This window comes from Cydia pomonella, chromosome 14 (genome assembly GCF_033807575.1).
Source record: "Cydia pomonella isolate Wapato2018A chromosome 14, ilCydPomo1, whole genome shotgun sequence".
NCBI lineage: Eukaryota > Metazoa > Arthropoda > Insecta > Lepidoptera > Tortricidae > Cydia > Cydia pomonella.
In genome coordinates, this window is record NC_084716.1 from 14,611,025 (window position 1) to 14,632,557 (window position 21,533).

The window sequence follows — 21,533 nt, forward strand, 5'->3', positions numbered from 1 at the left end:
ATGCGGCGCTCATGCTGATACTTCATATTCTATATGGTCGTATGCGGCAAAACTGGTTTTACTTTTACCGTTTCAAGTAATAAGTTGCATATAATATTTTCTACGATTTTAATATCCAAAGGGAAAGACGAGGATTACGTTTGTATGGTGAAACATTCATCCCCTTTCCTCTCAAGGACTTTTGATCAATCTCATGTTAATTGATTTAATTGTGTTAGGTATATTAATCATGTAAATTGTAATTATTGTACTTAACTCATCTACACTACACATATATTCATAGCATATGCCAGCACACTTTCATGTATGTAACTTAAATACAAACGGCTTCATTATAGTTTCACAATAGAATCAATTAACCTAAAACTAATTACAGCTCCTAAACTTTGTATCATTTTTTTGCGATACGCCGGTTAGACATTTCATGTTGGCATTTTATGATGGACACCTTTATCTTGCTGTAATTTAGTTTTCATCACAGCAGCTCGTAAATACGCTCTTTATTCTCTCAAAACTGATGAGGAAGTTTCATTTTATCCACATGAGTGGCAATAGTAGATTGTTAACCAAGGGATGAAAGTCACCTATTTCTGTCGAGGTAGTTTCGAACGCAGTGAGAGCACCAATAGTCCGAGACTGAAATGGTGCCTTTCTTCTGAGTTAAAAAGTAGAAATGAAGAAATGAATAAATTTTCTGCACAATTTTTAGAACAACAACGACCTAATACTTTCAGAGAAAAGTAATAGTTGAAATATAAATGAAATGTACACCATTAAGAAAAGTATATTTCGTTTTACAATTTATTTAAATTGAACACTTTTATAGGTTCAATGTCAAAATTAACTTTTTTGTTTTAAAAATGAACTTACAATAACTGATTCAAATTTCAAATCTTTCAAGCTCATTTTCTCCATTTCAACTAATTGTCGCTTGATCGCTTATTTCATAACACTGTCCATTTGTCCTACTCTTACATTTCTTGTACGTACTCATATTCAGAATTATTTACTTTTTTTTTTACATATATCAAGAATATAAAAATAAAACTACCTTAAACAAAACTAGATAAAGCTAAAAAAGGGAAAAGATTAAAAACTAAAACTACAACTAAAGTTATAAATAAAAAATTGGCTACAGCTCGGTGCCTTGTGGCAAGGTGCCTAGAAGGCTGGCGGCATTGCCGTGCTGGACGGCATAAATAAGCTATAAATAAGCTAAAGTAAAAAAAAGACATAACAGTCAAGAGGAAAATCTTGAAACTCTTCCACATATACAGGATTACATAAAATCTAATATTTTTCCTTTAACTCACGTAATCCAAACCAAATCGCTGTTTTTCGTGACGATGTCATTTTGCCTTACCCTTAGGCTATTTGGGTATAATGTTACCAATACCTGACATTATTTTTCTTGTGTAAGATCGTGATATATTTATTATTTCATAATATATTTCAGATCCGCAAGAAATTGTTCTACGGGCATCATGTAATAAATAAGGTAAGTACACTTATTAACGAGCCCATCGAAATCGGAATTAATTACCGCGGTATGTACAAAAAGGCGTTTTATAAGAAATCTGATTGACTTTCTTTGAAGCCAAGTTGACACAAATAAAGCCTCCTCTTTTGACTATCGAATAAGTATTGTACTAGTATACATTAACCCCCTCATTCATAAACACGTACTAAAGTTACGATGCCGCTAATAATCGTTTGTCCCTTTCCGACGTATCAGTATGATGGAAAGGGACAAATGATTATTAGCGGCATCGTAACTTTAGTACACGTTTATGAATAAGGAGGTTGGGTCCCCGGCAAGCTCAGCCGAATTTCACCTTCGCATACAAACGGAGTTTCGTTCTCATTTTAAAACTACGTGTTGGGTTGTAATGAAACATTGCACATAGAATGATATAAGGTATTATAGTCCTGTCATGAGTTTATATAGCTCCAGCTTATAAAACAAACGAAATAGAACAAAAACAAGTTTTTTTATGAAAAACTTAAATTCGCTGTATTTTTTTTAACTATGGTATGTATAGCTACGTAAACTAATTATAGGACTAGATATACCCTATCCTATTGTAAGTACAAAGTTTCAGAGCAATCTAGCTAGTCGTTTTGAAATGAGAGTGTAACTACGTTTGTATGGAGAACCGAGGACGCTCAAGTAAACAAGTCGAAATTCGTAAAGTAACGCATCGGGAGCGCAAGATTTGGTTGCTGGTCTAATAATAAAACAATATGGCAACAGTCAGATGCATTTTAGTAAAAAATAATAATTTTTTTTGTGGTCTTAATATTATCTTTCAGTTGTTTGACTTTTTCGTTTGATTTGATTTCTATTTTTATTTTGTTCAGGGGATCAGCATTCCCGTCGAGGGGGGCATGGGGGCAATGCGGCCAGCCTTCTGTGCACCCTACCGATTTTTATTGAGTCAATTGTGTCATTCAGTTTCTTTGACCAATTTTCATTTTAAATGATATTTTAGGACATACAGCGAGTTATTAGATTGTCCGATTTTTTATGTCTTAATTTTACTTGTTTTAAGCCTAATATTGCATTAGGGGTTCAATAAATCTATCCATCTCGCGCGATCATCTGCCTTTACTTGATCGGACTTTAAAAAAAAAATGTGGATTTAAGAATACAGTCGTAAGTGTTGGCGCCTCTTTTCAAGTAACAAATACCTGTGTTAAGAGGCACCACTTGTCCTTAATTAGTAATTGAATAACAATATTTTATTTATTGTTATAACAATATTCTATTAGAACATATAGTATTGCTTATTCGGCGGTAACACTTGTAGTTTAGTGGGGCAGTAAACCAGTAAATTAAATTGGCTTCGGAATGAAGCTGCGGAAGTTTGAACACGGTTGTAATCCTAACCTTTACAATAAAACTGACATAAAACACTTCTTTTTACGAGTCATTCGTTTTAAGGTTCCATGCCGTGGCTACTAGGGACCATATATTGTAGCGTTAAGACTCTCGTAGTATGGCTTGCATCGTCAACTTTCCACAAGGGTACTTTTAAACGTCAACATGGAATTTACATACAAGCAAAAACAAGCATATCAACAATTATAAAATACAATTAATTGACAAATATTAATGCAAACAATGTAACGTTAAAGTAAAAGTAAGTAAAGTATTATTATTACTTAGAGATGTATAAAGTCTCTAAATGACGAATTACGCAAAAAAAACTAAAATAATAATTATAATAAAACACAAACGGATACAAAAAAAAACTAAAGTTATTTGGAGGTGTAAATATCTCTAAATGTCAGAACTTAATGATTTTTATCAAATTATCCTTAGAGATGTATAGAGTCTCTAAGAGTCAAAATTCTCTATAATTAAAACATTCATAAAGATAGAAGAAACGTACGAGAACCGAATGTGGTGTCTCCCGTAATTATACTCAAAAATAAAGTTATCTTAAACAGACCAGTCTCCACAAACAGCACCCGTTCACGAGTATGACGCGTATCTCAGCCATCGCCTCTCTCAACCTTCATTCGGGAAAGTGGCGACCCGATCGACGACGCCACCGTAAGCAATGACTTTTTAAGCGAGCATGACATGTTCAAGCTAACGGGGTATCGAACGAAAGGCGTCAAAAGTTAACGTGCGTATAAACATGTTTCTTAAAATCCTAACCTATAGATAACTGTAGTTCGATATTATAGCATCAGCGAAAAACAATCTTGACACATCTTTTTAATGCAAAGCTTTAAAAATCAGTAACTACTTATCACTTATGCAAGCAAAAGAATGTAGCACTCGTACCTATTATGATTTATAATTGTTATATATTTGCCGTGACTTATTTTTCAAGTGTTTTTTAATAAAAGAACACGTCAAAATCGCTCACTTTCTTTCTAATGGTAAATAATAAAACTTTTTAACAAAAAATAAAACCTACTTCAAATATTACCAAGAGCGCCATACATGTACCTATAACATTTGAAGAGTTCCCTCGATTTCTCCAAGATCCCATCATCAGACCCCGACTTAGTGCGAACGGGACCATCTCGGGGTTATACCCGTTTGATTTAAAAAAATCGGTTCACGATTCTCGGAGATATCGAGTAACATATATACTTACAAAAAAAAACTGTCGAATTGAAAACCTCCTCCTTTTTTGAAGTCGGTTAAAAATGGAAAATTTTCCGGTCTCAAAATGATTTCCTATAAAATTTTACTAAAATTTCGGCAAACTTTTCCTTTTTTGAAACTTTTTTGAAACTTTCCGCAACTTTCTCATCTATATGCGAGATAAACCCGACCGAAATACGCCTGTAGCGACCACAACGTGGGTCGATTCTCCACAAGGTTATTATGTTATTAAAATAAAATTAAACTCAGAAAATTCAATTTTAAGGCCGCACTTTGCATCCTGTTAATCGATTTTGACTCACAGTGTTGTAGGTTAAATTGAGTTTGTTTGGAGCCCGACTCGGAAATTCGTTTGATTAAAATAGTATGACAATCATTCCTTTTAAAAGGACAGTATACCACGTGATCTAGAAAACGTTTTTCCTTGACTGGAATCTGGAATCTCCGTACTCGAAGCATTAAGTTGTTACGTAATAATTAACAGCATCTTATAGTGACGCATATCAATATTAAAATTCTTTGATGTTTTATATAAATATATTGAGACTTGGCCATCGCCTGAAAACACGTGTAAATTCAATCGCCTGAAAACACATGTAAATTCAATTATTTAGTGCGATGGCCAAGTCTCAATATATTTATATAAAACATTAAAGAATTTTAATATTGATATGCGTCACTATAAGATGCTGTTAATTATTACGTAACAACTTAATGCTTCGAGTACGGAGATTCCAGACACAATTGATTTTCAATTGTTATGGACCACGATCGTGGTCTTAGAGACTGGACGTATTAAGACAGAAAGTCGCTTAAGTAGAGACTGAATAAATTAATAACCGACTTGGTATTACATGGATCTCACAACTTTTTACCGCAGAACAACTGAGTTGCGAGACTTGGTTTTTTTGACAAGTATTGTTTTTGATGGGATACTTATTTCAGTTAACATAATTTATACACCGTGTTTTTTTTTCCGTTAATTTCAAGGGTTCCCTGAGCTTAAATTAAGGAACTTTCTCAAAGACAACGCTATTCTAATTAACTCCATTTTGGAGATAATCAATATTTAATTTTTATCTTATAAGGCCCTTACGAGCGTGTACACTTGCCTTAGGGCCTGTTTATATATTGATTAGTGTTTAGTATGAGTTAATACATTTGATACTAAACGTAAATATGTACTATCTCGGACGATTGATGTTCGAAATGACATTGATATGTCACCGTTTCCAGTTGTTTGATTGAGTTAAATGTAATGCCCGTGTTACAACATCGCTATACGCAACATTTAATTAATTAATATAAAAATAAAATTAATATAAAAAAAAAGTTTGTTTTTGATAATTAACTATGCCATTTAGTTTCCCTTAACATACTTGCCGATACCCCGAATTTAACGGAATTCAATAAAAACACGGTGTATATATAGACCCACGGATCCCACAGTCAAACTGTGCAAACAGTTTTGTGGGACGTTATAATTAATATTAAGTCAATATCCATTGTGTTTTACTGAATTAAATAATTTAAAATATATATATATATATTATTATAAACCTTCAGCGGCTGCGGTCCCATTTTTATCACTTATCACTATAGCTGTCACTTTCGCACTAACATACCAGTTATAACGTGACAAGCATAGTGACAAGTGATAAAAATGCGACCGTGCTACAGCGACAGGTCTTTTTATTGGATTTTCGTTCTGCTGTGGTACATCTTTTGTATTGAATTTTTGATACGTTTATACGAGTATGACTGTTTCCTGAACCTTAAAGTTAGAATCGGGGCGTCAATTGAAACTAACATAACGTATGGAAATAGTCACGTGATTTATCGTAGCATCTGACATATTTCTACATTTTTTTCCATTGATATGAACTTAGAAGTTTTCGTTTGAATGTCATCCTGGCTAGGGCCCTTTTTGTGAAATTTTAAAACTATGAGAGTATTCAGCCGTCAATTCCACGGAAACCATGGTTTAGCAAAATATTTTTTTCGAAAACTGTAACTTCTATTCTGTGTAGAATGCGTCTGGGGCATGTTTGTTCTCCGGCGCATTTACACATAATAAATAAAAAGCCGGATCCTCTTTGTTCTTGTGGTGACTATGGGGACCTGAACCTTTTTTTTTTTGCATGCTTTCTTCATGATCGGTCTGATTTTCTTTCCAGCCTTGAATCATTACGCATCCCATTTCCTACATCCATAATTTGCTTGTTATTTAGTAACTCGTATGATATTTATAAAATCTTATTTGTATTTTTAGAAAAGAATGATGTTAAAATATAGTATATAATAATTATAATTATATATATTACAGTAAATCCAATCCTTCCCTTTCCAAATTTTCGTCTTATCCGTACTTCCTAATTCCTAGTTTCCCTAACTTTTAATCCCATTACAACTTGACATTGGCTAATCTAACAAAAGCCAGAACAAAATAAATAAAAAAACTATGAGAGTAGAAACCATTTTCTATATGTTACAATAAATTATAGGTAATAAACATACATCGGGGTGTGGAAAGAGAGAGGAGAGCGTTGGCAGTACGAGGAAATATGCTCGCCCGCAGGTTTGCACGCTGTACACAGGAAGTAAAGATAACGCTGTTAAAGGCTTATTGCCAGTCGTTTTACACGTGCAGCCTGTGGGTGAGGTTTACACAAAAGGCATATAACACGATACGTGTTCAGTACAACAACGTCCTCAGAATGCTGCTGGAGCGATCAAAGCACTGCAGTGCCTCTGGCATGTTCGCAGAGGCAAGGGCAGATGACTTCTTTGCAATTAGGCGCAAACGAATTGCCTCTCTGCTGAAACGTGTGCGCGGTAGCAACAACAGCATGCTGAGGACGTTGGCCGAGAGACTCGACTGCCCGCTCTCTAAATACTGGGTCGGTGTGGTGATTGGGAGGGATAAGTAGGGCAAAGCCTCTTGGTGAGGTGGTAAGGCATGGATTAGTTTGAAGTTGATTAACATAGATAATAAGATAGCTATTAAGATTTTTTACTAATATCGCTATGGATTTTTTTTAATGGTCCGAAATAAACAATTTTTAATTTTAATTTTTTAATTTAATTTTGGTGCGGGAATGATTTCGTGTATTTATAACTTTGTTTATTGTAAAATGAATTAACTATGAATTTTAAATAGGTAGTAAGCTTCTGCTTAGACATGTCATAATAAATTTAAAAGTGAAAAAATTACTGCCATGGGTGAGACTTGAACTCACGGCCTCTGGATGGCCAAGTTTCACCCAAGGCAGTAATTTTTCTTTTTTTTAATTTATTCAAAGCTTAATAGCATCGTTCGCAGGCGTTTCTGCTTATTAAAAAATAATGTTAAAATAGTTTCGGTATTTACAATTTTTACCTATTTTTTGGGTAGTGTAAAATATTCCCGCACTAAGAACCCCGAGGTATGATAATAAATCACCATTGTCAGAAGTAATTAAATTAAAGGGAATGCTTAATCAAAGGCTTCAGGCTTCACTTCAGGATGCATTAATCCAATTAGTTGGCTTTTGTTTTAATATAAGCACGATTAATCTTGCCTTAGTATTATGGTCGAACTCGGAAGAAAATGGGTATGCAATTTGTTAATGTTTTATTTAAGAGGAATGTCCCACTAGAAATTATCCATTTGGAGCTAAAACAACCCTTATGCGCGGTATTTACTTAGTGATCACATCAGTCTATGGACGTATTTAGAAAAAGTGACAACTGCTCTTGTTTAAGGCTACTGTATGCAAAAATCAATGAACAAAACTGAAGCAAAGTAGCTCGGCTAGCAAGATCAAATACAGAATAATAGTACAAGTGGCCAAATGCGGAGGCCGAAGGCCGAGCTCCGCGTAGGGCCGGTAGCGTGGAGAGTCCGACAGGTGCGCGCTTTCTGCAACTTCCCCGAGTATTTTAATAGCGAAGGCCAAAGAGAGAGCTGCATGAATATAGTGCTCAAACACGGAATAATCGTACAGGTACCTTATCAAAACAAATGGAAGAGAATGGGTATGCAGTTTGTTAATGTTTAACGGGAAATGGTAAAAGAAAAGGGACCGACAGGTTCTCAATACAAACGTAGTCCCCATTTTCCTCTCTCGATATTGACATTATGGAAAATATTTTTATAAAATTAATTAATTTATTAATTTCTTTTATTTGGGCTAGCGTGGGGACTATAGCCCGAGCCCTCTTGCGCATGAGAGGAGGCCTGTGCCCAGCAGTGGGACGTATATAGGCTGAATTATTATTATTATTTTATTTAATTATTTATTAATTATACCTAAGGCCTTTGATTCGGAGAATGGAGACGACGTTTGTATAGAGAATCGGTAGTCTACTATCGTCTTAATTATTAGTGTTTTTAATTGTTTCAATAATCGACTAATTTCAATCAAGGAAATAATTGTTTCATATTTAAAAAGTCAATGTTTCAATGGGTGTACGTGTCCACAGCGTGACTTAGCACATACAAATGGGTTGAAACTACAGGGTAAAGGGTTAGTATACCTAAAACTAAGTAACTGTTAGGAAAAACCCAGATACCGCTGGAGTAGCCAAGCCCGTAAAAACCCGTCCGCCCTTGGAATACCCAACTGGCGTGAAGTGGCGCAGAAAAGGGCAGAGTGGCGCTCTCTTGTGTCAGTGGCCAAGATTCTGTTTGGGCTACTGAGCCAGTGAAGTAAGAAAAACACTTTTACGAAGAAGCAATTTAGGTTTCAGTTAAAGTTTACAGATTTGTAGGCTCTCTTCAAGTTCGCAGTAAAGTTTGCGCCTTTCCGAAACCTTAAATACTTCCTCGGAAAATAAACTATAACTAAATCTTGGTTTTAGCATTGACCTAGATTTATTCGTTTATATTATTACGGAAAGGTACCCCCGTCCCCTTCTGCCCGCGGTCCATGAAGTCCTAGTTGGTCACCCCATTTAATGAAGCTAATGAGTTTGAGTGTATACAGTAAAGAAAAAAAACGAAGAAAAAAAAAGAAGCAACTTATAAGGTGTAAATATGTCAACTGAATATACACAGAAATGTTCATATTTCTTTCGTCCCTAATAATTAACCAAAGTATCTATTTTCACTTCCAATAGAATTTCGAACGCCACTTAGAATTTTAAATTACCTTCCCCACTATCTCTTTAATTATCCAAACTTCATAAAAACAGTATCTATAAATAAAACACATTCTGTTGACACTCGGAGCATCTAGTTAATACAGAAATTGACTGTTTTTCCTCGGTTGTTTGTATTTTTAATTGGATTGCGACATCTTTCCTTGAATCAGTTGTTGTGTTGATTGTTATTTTGTCACGTTTTGTGCTTTAGATAACCACACTTTTCTATGTAACAATAAGTTAAAATTTGACAAACATTCATTCAAAATAATATAATAAAAAATATCTGGGAGAACGAACTTTGGTCGGAAAACATATCAAAACTCAAAAATGCGCATTTTCCCACTTATCTTTGGAAAACGCGCATTTTTACTACCTAGATCGATTTTTCGCCCCTGAAAACTCCCATATAGCAAATTTCATCGTAATCCTTAGAGCCATTTCCTAGATCCCCGAAATATATAAGTATATATACAAGAATTGCGCGTTTAAAGGTATAAGATTCTAGTACTATGATTCGATCGCAACTAGCAGGCCAGTTCGAGTTTTACGAGTAGTTATATTAAATCTCATTCCAATATGATACTGATCTGATACTGATCTGTTAGTGTCAAGTGACGTTTTTGGTTGAAGGTTGACATAATGCGCAATTCAGCAGGGTCTCCAAAGGAAATTGGAACCATCACACAATATAAATTCGTAAGAATTTACCACGCCAAGTTTAAAGTGAAATTGTATATTGTGAGATAAATAAATCACATCATCATCATATCATATCATCTTATATAGGAATGATGTCAGATCCATACTAGATTACTATCACACACTCGTATATTGTTGGAATTGCCCTGTAGTTTCAACCCATTTGTATGTGCTAAGCCACGCTGCTATAATCAGATAGTCACCTAAGATCGGTGTTCGCATCGCGAGTTAAGTGACCGCGCACATCTCATAATAAAAAGAGATTTTGCACACACTTGTCAAATAGAAATAAGTAATTTATTTGAAATATACAGATTATTATTTTTTTATTTGAAAGGTTTTTATTTACAACGAAATACAAATGGATAGAAACACAACATAACACTTAAATTAAAAACTTATAAACAAAAAAATTGTCCCAAGTCGAGACCGCTCGGTACGGTGCCCAGAAGGCTCGCTGCATTGCCCCTTTGGATAGCAAAGTTTATCCGCTGAGCGGAATACAGGCCAGCCCTATAGGGTCACCCGAAGCCTTTATAAGGTGCTTTATCCTTATAGAAGCAGATTTATTTACGGATTTATTAAAAAAAAATATTTGAATTTTAAATTTCAGCAGTGGTATCATGGTCGCATTTTTATCACTTGTCATGTCATGCGTCATTTTCGCACTTACATACTTGTTAGAACGTGACAGGCATTATGACAAATGATAAAGAGCCGATCATCTTAGCCCTACTGCGGTAGCAGCGTGGTTCCATTTTATCACCTGTCACTATGCCTGTCATTTTCGCACTTACATACTTGTTAGAATGTGACAGCCATGGTGACAAATGCCTACTGAATATGAAGATTCATTCAGTTTAATAACTTGCTAAACTTTTAGCTACACCGTTTCGCTTTAAATACAGGGTTCAATTATACAGAAGGTCGTGTTTGGACTCGTGTAACTTGTGAAATATTTTAACTACGATACAATGAAAAAAAAAAGAAAAAAAAAATTTAAAAAAAAGTAAATAAAGACAATTTTTATTTTTGTTATCAATTCTCGAGTAATTGTGGACAATTTTCTGTAACATTTATTCTTGAAATGAATGCCCTAATTCATAAGCTATCAAATGATTTTTTTTTCAAATGTGCGATAGGTAAATGGACAGATAATGTTAATGTTAATACATTAACCAAGTGCAGTCATGTTTGGAAGCATAAAAGTTAGAAGGGGTGCAGTTTTAAAATGGTTGAGAAAAAACATACGTACGGGGGGGGGGATCATTTGTAGATAAAATTCATCGTACTATACGTGGTTAATGGCTCGACTATACGTGGACAAACACATTACATAATTTACTTCGCACCGTTCCCCTTGCCGTGGAGACGTCTGGGTGCTGGTGCGCGGAGGCGAAATCTTTTCTTGGGAAACTGGGGCGTCGCTCAAAGGAGAGGGGTCTCGACCCCCGCTCCGGGTCATTCCTAGCGCAAACGCAGCAAGCGTGATGGGCACCTTTGCGTTGGGAGCGATGCGGTGTGGGTTGTTTGACTAGTTTTTGTAGGTTAGTTTAGGTTTAGTTTTATTTATAGTTAAGTTTATTGATAGTTTATTTGTAGTCCTTAAGTATTTTTTTAATAATTGTATTTTTTATTTTATTTGTATTTGTTTTTTAATAAATACTTAACCATTTACTTTGTCGTTATGTTATTATAATCTTCAATTCCCGCATAAGGGTAGTATTCTACTTATCCAAGATCTTTGTCCAATATGAATTTTCTCTCACTCAATCATTGAGCAAAATATGAGACACAAATACACATTGGACCAAGATATTGGACAGATGGAATACCACCCTAAGAAATGATTTACCACCGCCATTTTGAAACCGCCGTTCATAATCAAGTTTATTAAGACAATTCTAACTGTATTCCATTTATTATGGTGCCTATGTCTGTCACTGCGGCATAATTTATAACTTAAAATGCAAGGCAAAAAATATTAGACGGCCAGCTATCATAAACAAAATTAGAAATTAAAACATCCATAATAATAGGTAAGTGGCCTGATTCAAACTTACACTGTCACATCGAAATGATATCAAAATAATGTCAGTCGGCCGTGTGTCTCACTCGCGCCAATGCATACAGACGCACGGGTGAATGAGAACAAAATTCCATCATTGATAAGAAAATTTTTGACGTCAAATGTAAATTTTAATTACCCTAAATATAAAGTTCAAACCTGACTTTCTAAATTTCTCGTATAATGAAAACTGTAAAAAGTAAGTTTAATAAAAGCTTGTAAAAAAGGCCAATTGTTTTAGAAAAAAATACACTCATCTATGAAAATGAGTCTAACCAAGTCAATTTTCGACAGCAACTTATTTCTAAAGAAACTTTATTGCTCCAAATGTCAGGAATTATGTATTTTTTTCGTACAACATTCTATTAAAATAGCCTTTTTTTTCAGGCCGGATACAGCCCCTCTAAACAATAGAACCTTCATTTGGCGACGGAAGTTTAAAATGCTAAATTTTTATAAGAAATTACGGAGTTCTCAAAAGAGTTTTCATTTTTCCCGACTCTGGCAATGCCACAAGGAAGGTTTGTGATTTAAAAAAAGTCTAAGCATGTTTTTTTTAGTTTTAAAAAATGGCTTCCGTCATATTTATGATGACTTCGCTAATGACAAAAGAGACGTTATTCGATAGTGGCAATGCTCGGAAATCGGTTAAATTTGCAAGCTGTTATCATGAACTTAGCGTAAGACCTTTTAATTTTTTTTTTTCGTAAAACCGTTACTTTTAAACCGGTTTTAGGAGAATATTTCCATAAAGTTCCTGTCAGATTAACCGGTTTAGAACATTAAAAACTGATTTTTTCCTAAGTTCGTGCCTTTATTTACGCAGCACACCACTGGCCGGCCAGCCGTCTCGTCCCTCGTTGAATAAACTGGTTTATTTAGATTACAATGAAGTTCCTAAAATGTTCGTGTTCTGATAAAAGTTCGAAGTAAAATCGAAATAAACCGGTATTTACCGCTATTGTTAAAACCGGTTCGAAGCCTTGGCTTTTAGTAAAATGGTCGCTTGAAATTAAAAATACACACCGTTTCAATACTAATTCTTCATTAGTTGCACACTTCCATGTTCGTTCAATGTTAGTAACTTTGATAACTTTGATTGCATAATAAGCTATCAATATTTAATACACTTTAAAAAAACAAATTCGCCATATTAAAATTCAACTGGAAATTCTAAGCATGTTCAATAATGATTGTACTTAAACTTTTTTTTTATAGTATGTATATGTAAGCCCTTTCAACGAAAACGATGAATGCCCAAAGTTGATGTTTGGTGCTAATGAGGTGTCAATCAACTCGTTTTGTCGTCACGAGGACATTAGGCTATAATTTAACGACTTTTAAAAAAACAATTAAAAACATACTAAAGTAAAAAAAACACTTTCCTAATTTACTGTTGGACATAGTAAAATGAGTTGGTTTGGATGAAAATATAACGACCACTATAATATCAAGAAAATAAGTGTAATATTTATTTATACATCTTATAGCAAAAGTAAAGGCAAGCAGCTAAAATAAGACAAAATAATAATTAGATTCGCAACTACGCATAATTTTTCGTATTTATCAAGGTATTCATTTATTGCATTACTGTTGTACTCGTAGTAGTGCAAGCAATATAATTATAACTTGTGTCGATTTAAAACACTCCCTTCGGTCGTTAATTAATTTATCGCCACTCGTTTTGAATTTCCTATTTTTCGCACTTGTATCGTAATGTACTATTGGCTTGCAGATTTAATTTTTATTTTTTTACTCGTCGACTGTAATAGTTGAATTAAGATTTCATATACCAACTATAATTGCGTTCTTTTCATGTATGGGTTGAGTTGGAAACTCAATTATAAGCTTCATTTCGATACGCTGTAGTCAACTATCAAAAAAATTGACCAATCACGTGCCGCCGCGCTCCCATAAGAAAGGTCAAACGGCTGAGCTTCGCGTTTTCATTAATTATTTAGGTTTTATAGTAAAAAAGGTATTATTTTACATGAATCGTAGAAAAAGTATTGTATATAATAGTGATATAATCAAGATTTTCAGTCTCGTATCTTACTTAGGCAACTTTGCAAGCTTCATTGCCTAAACACGGTACTCGACTGAAAAGCTCTCTATTATATTACGATTGTATAAAATACTATTATCTACTATCAAAGTGAAGTCCCGACACGGCTGTTGGCTGGAGTAAAAGATTTAATGTCTAAAATATGGCACTCATAATTTAGAGTTCGAAACGTTTTGCAATGAGACAAACGTACCAGAAAACGCAAGGTGTGTACTGTGTAATCTCCCTCACACTCAAACTGTTAAATCTAGGGAACAAATTCTTTCTTGGGCACCACATATAGATAATTGAATTAAGCAAAAAGCTGTTTGGATAACTCCATTCTTTAAGGCGCCTGCAGAACTTCCTTCCTCTCGATACGAAAACCATACTGGCTCTTTTACTCCCGTTACTCGACTACGGCGACGGAAAAAACTAAACGGCCAACGGAAGTACGATCAAAGATAAAAATAAAGATAAAGATAGTTTATTATTCAATATTTAAGTAAATTTTTGGCTAAAGGCAGTGATCACCGGCTGCGCTCGAGCGCGAATTTATCACTTGCTATACCCTCCCATATCCCTTCCATAAATCGGGGATACGACAAATCTTTCGCCGTACGTACAGTCAAACTGTGGAATGAGCTCCCTATTCCGCTCAGACAAGCACAATTGGTTGCATTGCTCAAGATTAGGTTGTAGAAGCTGTGGCTATCTGACTGCTGAATGAAATTTTCCTTTCCTAAGTGTTCCTAGTGTAGGTATAATTAGCATTTATTTTCCACTTTTTTCATTCTTTTTAACACGATTTCTCTATGTCTTTTTTGTGTAATATATGTACGTTTATCCTATAAATTTTGTATGTATTTATATCCTCTACTTTCTGGTACCTTGTTGTACATGTTGCTGCATTTGTCAGCCTCTTCTCACCCTCTCCTCTCATCTACTCAAAGGTTAACTGGTAGAGATCCCTTAAAGGGATAAGTTCGCCTTTGTTTTGTACTTAGCTTTTCTTAATTTTTACTTTTATCATGTGTTTTTGAACAGTAAAGAGTTTACTACTACTATGATGGATGAGATTAGCAAGAGATAGATTACTGTGCTCATCATAAGCGGGAGCCTATGATAAGTATTAATACGTACTTGGTTTTTGTAAGCTAATAAGTATTTCATAATAAGGCATACAATTCATATTCCGGCTCAGTTATAGACCGCGGGCCAGGAGCATATTTCGTCAGTCATCGCCTCCTGGCTGATACTTTGTCAGATGATAGTTTAGATGTTGTTTTAAACTAAAAAAAAACCGTGAGCCAGTTCTATCGCGGTGGAATGACCGTCAGCTGTAAAATGAACATGTAAAAAATATACGGCTTACCACTTTATGTGCGTGAAATGCAAAGTTTCATGATTTGTTATTGCTATCATAAAAGGTATAGCGCTTATTTTTTACATGTCCATGCGACCAGCTGATGTTCTTACCACCGCGATATAACCACATTTTAATCCACAACAGCATCTGAACTATCATTTGACAAAGTATCAAACGGGAGGCGATGACAATTTTTATTTGTTTTACGTGTTTCGGTGGCTGCCATTCCTCAACCCACCAACGAAGCGGCAGCTGACGCCCACGATGGTTCATCATACCTAGCCGTTAACCAATACACGAGTTTTCAGCCGGGAGGCGATTGGTCATGGAAATTGTTCCTGGCTCGCGGTCTATTAAGAAACTCCTTAACAAATTTCAAAAGCATAGTCCCATCCGGAAGAAAGCATGAAACTTGGCATTCATGTACATACTCGTAGCTTATGTGGGTAAGAAAATAATAATAAGGTAAAGCAACTTGTAAAGTGGGTATTTTAAACCCTCTTTTGTGCCTCGTTTTCCAGTATCTCATTGTAATTAGATATACGTTTGAAGTTACAACAAAACTGCCAATTAACAATATGTATATTTGTATATGTTTTGTGTATATGTTTATGTTTAATTATTGTAGGTTTTAGGGAAAAACGTGTTTCTTGCTTGAATTAGCGTGTCAAGGTTCTAGAACGAAAGAATGGGCTTTGATCGTTCAGTGTATCGTATGTTAGAATTATTCGATTATATTTATTGGATGTGGCTTGAAATGAAAATGCGTATCTGGGCCGGCGGCGTTACGAGGCTTGACCATGTTAGAAACATCTATATAAGAGGCAGTTTCAAGGTGAAATCTATCCAAGAAAAACTGATAGAGAGCCGACTGAGGTGGTTTGGACATGTAATGAGACGACCATCAGAACACATGACCAAAAAACTAATGTGCAAAAATCTTTTTTTTTTTTCAGTTAGCGTGGATAAAAAAATTGCATGATGCACATCGAGTTATCTTACCGCATATAATTTTAGAATAATTACTTATATTTTGTTTTTACTATACCCACTATTCAGGGTCCCAAGTGGTACCATATGATATGTATAAATAGGTACCTACAATAACTAAATATATACCATGGCTTGCTAGAAATAAATACGGAAATTCTCTGTAAATTAAAAATATTGCTTGTATTTATTTTAACTAATAAGCCTTACCGAGCTCGAGTGGTATAGGTAAGAGTAAATTAACTTTTGGAACACTGTTTTTTTATATACTACATCGGTGAGCAAAGAAAAATCGATTTTTCAAAAACTATGTTGATTTTTTACTTTTTGTTAACACGGACATTATTAGATCCATTAGTATTTAATTAACACACTAAAATTAACCACCTAATCGGATAAAAGTTACATTTTGCACGGTAACGCAGCAGAAAAAAGTTTGCTCCCATACAAAAATGGTGTCTCCCTGATTTTTGTATGGGAGCAAAACTTTAATATTGTCAAATAAATCAACATAGGTACCTAGTTTTTGAAAAATCGATTTCACTTTTCTAGGAAGTCTAAGGACACGAAACCTAGTGTTCTAGAAGGTGATTCACACACAAATTATACATAACTAATTTAAGCGTCAAAATCCTTACAGAACTGATAATTTCACTTATCACATTTCATTCATTAAAACCTCCTTAAATATTGATATCATTATTTTGTGTCAAAACCAAAGACACAAATCTTAAGTGACGAAAAAAGTATTCATAAAAGTTTTGCGAATACATTTAAGCAAAAAGGCGGCATATTTTATGCTAATGGATTTAAACGATTCGTGGGATTTAGTGGAAAGACATGATATTTGTATTTATGATATCATTTTTAAATTATTCATTTATTGTATTTTTTATGGCTAGATTTTTTTTATAATAAACGTAAGGTAAGTCCTTACTACAAGATGACTAAAGAATACGTTGAAAATTAATATTTAGGAATACTTTTCTTACTTACATATCTATTGACCCTTAAATGGATGATTTTTCTTTTTGGCCGAAATGAATATATGTGTCGCGTAATTGTTTGCTGATTTCGGTAAAAATAGTAAAAATAATATAACATTGATTATTACTGTGAAATCAGTATAATTGTCAGTAAGAGGTATATAAAAAATCTTACTACCATCAGAAATGCACTATTTGTGATAACCTATGATAAAGTTTATAAATATAAAATAATTAAAAACTCCGAAAAAACGTCCAAAATCACATACTAAAAATCATCAACTTCTGGGTTCTTCCAAGTTGTCCAGTTTCTTAAAACAAATGTAATTATTATAAATTAAAATACTGCGTAAATTTAAGTGCAAAATCCGAATATGGATTATTTAGTTTTACTATTGAAATAATATAGGTACATAATTATGTATAAAATTAGATGTTTATCTTGTATAGGCTGCATCCTACACTATGCATTGCTATGCAAATCAACAATCTTTTAGCAAATTTTACGTTTTAACTTAAGTACTTTTTGTCACTCGCGCGACATGCTTAGTCTCGCCAACAAACTGCTTAAGCAATTTGACGAGTACTTACCTTTAAAATTGATTAGGTACGTATAGTTCGCGTCATCCACGATGACGCACAGATTTGTCAAATTTAACCTCTAATAACATGACCATACGACACAAGGCATTATATACGTATGTTGTCTTTCAGCTCTTATTTATAGTTCAAGAATACTGATTTAATTACGTATTTATACTTGATACTAACGCTGATTTAGCATTGAATTTTACCTTTTCTTCGTGCAATTTGTCGCATAAAATAATTTCGGAAATTTTCAGTAAATATAGGCTTAGATACAAATATTCATGTTTATAACATAAAATTAAATTTTAAAAGTGTTGTTGTAATTTATCTTTTATTCGCAAAAACAAGAACATGAAATAATCCGCTTCAAAAAATATAGAGATATTGAACTTGATTAAAACTTCATACCATCTAGCAATATTGTATATAGTAATAAGTTATAAATAACATAAATTCAGATATGTATTTGTTAAGTTATTAAAAGAAAATAAGTATATTCATCCTAAATATATTTGATAAAATAAGAATTATTTTTACTAATTCCTCTAGCATTATCAAAAATACTAACGAAACATTCTAACTAAAACTAGCGTTAACTATATCAAATATTTAAATTGGAGTGAATCCCAAATTGAAACTAACTACAAGTTCGAAACCGTTTAAAAACTTCGTAGAACAACATTTAACACAAATCTTCCTCACATCATCCGACTTTCCAACCTTTTTAAGTTTCCGACGAGTTTACTTCGTCTCAAAGTTACGACTTATTTTCTAATATGTAAGTTTTTTATATAATTTTTTAATACATACTCTTTTTATAAAGCGTTGATTTCAAATAGCTTAAAATCAAAACAATAACTAAAAATGATGTTCCTTACTCTGAAATCCTCATTTCTCGGTTTCACTTATTAAAAATACAAATAAAAGAACATACCCAAATACACGAACGAACTAAGTTTGCACCCGGTCGCGACGCGTAGCGCGTCTACGCCGTAACGATGGTTCTACGGTTTTGGCGCTCGTAGCCACTCCGCGTAGCATTTTATGCGTGCCCACTACATTGATCCGCTACGCCAAAACGACTTATCTTATGTTACTTTCAATGGCGCATACGTCTTTCTTGAACATACACCTTTTTAAGTATAAAACGTCGTATGTGTAGTAGAAGTTATGTTAACTGCCGCCATTTTGAAAGTGGTGAAGTACCTGGGATGACGTCACTTGGCTTCAGACCAAGAGTCCGGAGATGGTGGGATGGTGTACAGTTGCGTACATTAATCTTAGGAGTCGGTTATTAGAACATTAATTGGTTTAAAATATAGAGGGTTTGTGTCGTTATATGTAACGAGGTTTAAAGATGGTCATTTCATGGTTTTGATTTAGTATGTAACGCTTATATCGAAATAAATACTGACACCGTATAAGTTAAATTAAAATAATAAACTTAATGTAACTTAATGTTATAAGTTTAGTTACATTAAAATATTTAATTAGACTTCAATGAGGCCTATAATTTCATTCCTTTTTTAATTATCTTTAATATAGAAGCAAGTCCAGCCAAGTTCAAAGAAAAAGGAACTGCTGACACAGCAACCGTGTGTTATACGAGTACCCTAGTTTTATTATATTGGCTTATGTTGTCACAAATTTATTTTGTTGGTAAAAAAACAGCCAAGTCCAAATAGTAAATTCAATTCACTGTAAACATTATTTTCTACAATAACTAGGCACCCATGATCTCAATTCTTTTGTCGGCGAAGTCAACAACAACCTATACTTCATATTGAACTTGGCTCTCATTTCACATGTATGTATTTGATGGGATTATTATTTAATAGGATTTTTCTATTATATTCTCCATGCTTAGTTACTTCCATTTTTGGTACATATATTGAAATACAAAGTAATTCTTCGTAAACAATATTCCAAATATGAAATTCAGTCCATAGTAATGCAGTGTAATTAATAAATTGTATTGGTTAATTATTTATATGATCCTTGACATTTCAATTCAGAAACTAATAATATTGGCCTTACGGGTATTAATCCATCAGTATTACTGAAAATTAATACAGTATGTATACCAACGAAAACCATTTGTTAAAACTGGTTGATGGGGAACTGGAGTTAATTGTGATAGCATGGTTTTTAATAGTTTCTGTGCATGATTTATGGTAGAGATGCCACAATTTTTTTTTAATACTACGTCGGTGGCAATACGGCCTGCCTGATGGTAAGCAGTATCCGTAGCCTATGTACGCCTGCAACTCCAGAGGAGTTACATGCGCATTGCCGACCCTAACCCCCTCCCACCCTCGTTGAGCTCTGGCAACCTTACTCACCGGCAGGAACACAACACTATGAGTAGGGTCTAGTGTTATTTGGCTGCGGTTTTCGATATTCGGTATTCGGCCGAATGTTGGCCACTATTCGGCCGAACTTCGAATATCTGTTATACCTATAAAAAATATACACAATAAAAATAACCGAAAACCACTAAGGGCATGTTTCACAATGTCCAAGTAAAGTCCTGAATAAGCTACTTGCCACTTATCTGACGAATAAAGTCATTGCTGGCGTTTAATAACTTAACAGCTTAACTGGAAGATAAAATGCTTAGTTTTGCAGAAAGTTTTATGTTGCAGTTAATGTATTTGTTAATTAGCTATCCAATATTCTACTTGGATATTGTGAAACAGGTGCTAAGTATATTTAATATTTAATACGTATTCTTGGAAAGTTGTTAAATACGATTTTTTTTTATGATACAGGAGGCAAACGAGCAGACGGATCACCTGATGGTAAGCGATTACCGCCGCCCATGGACACCTGCAACCTCTGGTGTTGCAGGTGTCCAGGGTTGTAAGTGCGTTGCCGGCCTTTAAGATGGGAGTACGCTCTTTTCTTGAAAGTTTGAAGGTCGTATCGGTCTGGAAATATCGCAAGCGACAGTTCATTTCATTCCACAGTTTAGCTGTGCGAGGCAGGAAGTTTCTGGAGAAAGCAGGAAGTTGAGGACTGTGAACCACCCCGAATACCCGTTGTTTGAGCATTTGTTGATTACAAATAATTTTATTTTTATCATGGGTCTGATTTGATTGAATCTAACCATATTCACTAATTCTGAGCAACAAAACTGAAATCTTAGTAAACGTTGTGCTTTGTTGCCGATCAGTTTTCATAATTAACGTGAATCAAAATGTTCGCATGTTATGCCAAATATTCGGTCGCCGAATATTCGGCGCTTCGGCCGGGACAGAGACCGAATATTCGGTATTTGGTATTCGGCCAAAACTACTATTCGGGGCATCTCTAATTTATGGCATTAAATTATTTAATAAATTTCTCAAGTACCTTCTTTTTGCAGTTGGTTAAAGGTCCTTAAAAGCTTTACAAGGTGTTAATGTAAAGTTTGTTTACGTTTTTGATTTATGAGTTTCTGACATTGCATTCATTCTGGGCCCTTATTCGACATGCTAAAAGTGACGTTTCGTGTTGATTTCCATTTGATGTGAGAAATATTGTGACTTGTCGAA

At 34.2% G+C, this 21,533-nt stretch overlaps 1 protein-coding gene across 2 annotated transcripts in view; it reads right to left on the reverse strand.

The window, feature by feature from the left end:
- LOC133525031 (FMRFamide-related peptides-like) overlaps positions 1 to 19,005 on the reverse strand; it is a 45,435-nt gene extending 26,430 nt beyond the window's left edge. For both annotated transcript variants that reach the window (XM_061861230.1, XM_061861229.1), the window contains exon 1: positions 18,932 to 19,005. The gene's annotated coding sequence lies outside the window, so the exon portion shown is untranslated. The remainder of the gene's footprint in view (positions 1 to 18,931) is intronic.
- Between the last annotated feature and the right edge of the window lie 2,528 nt (positions 19,006 to 21,533).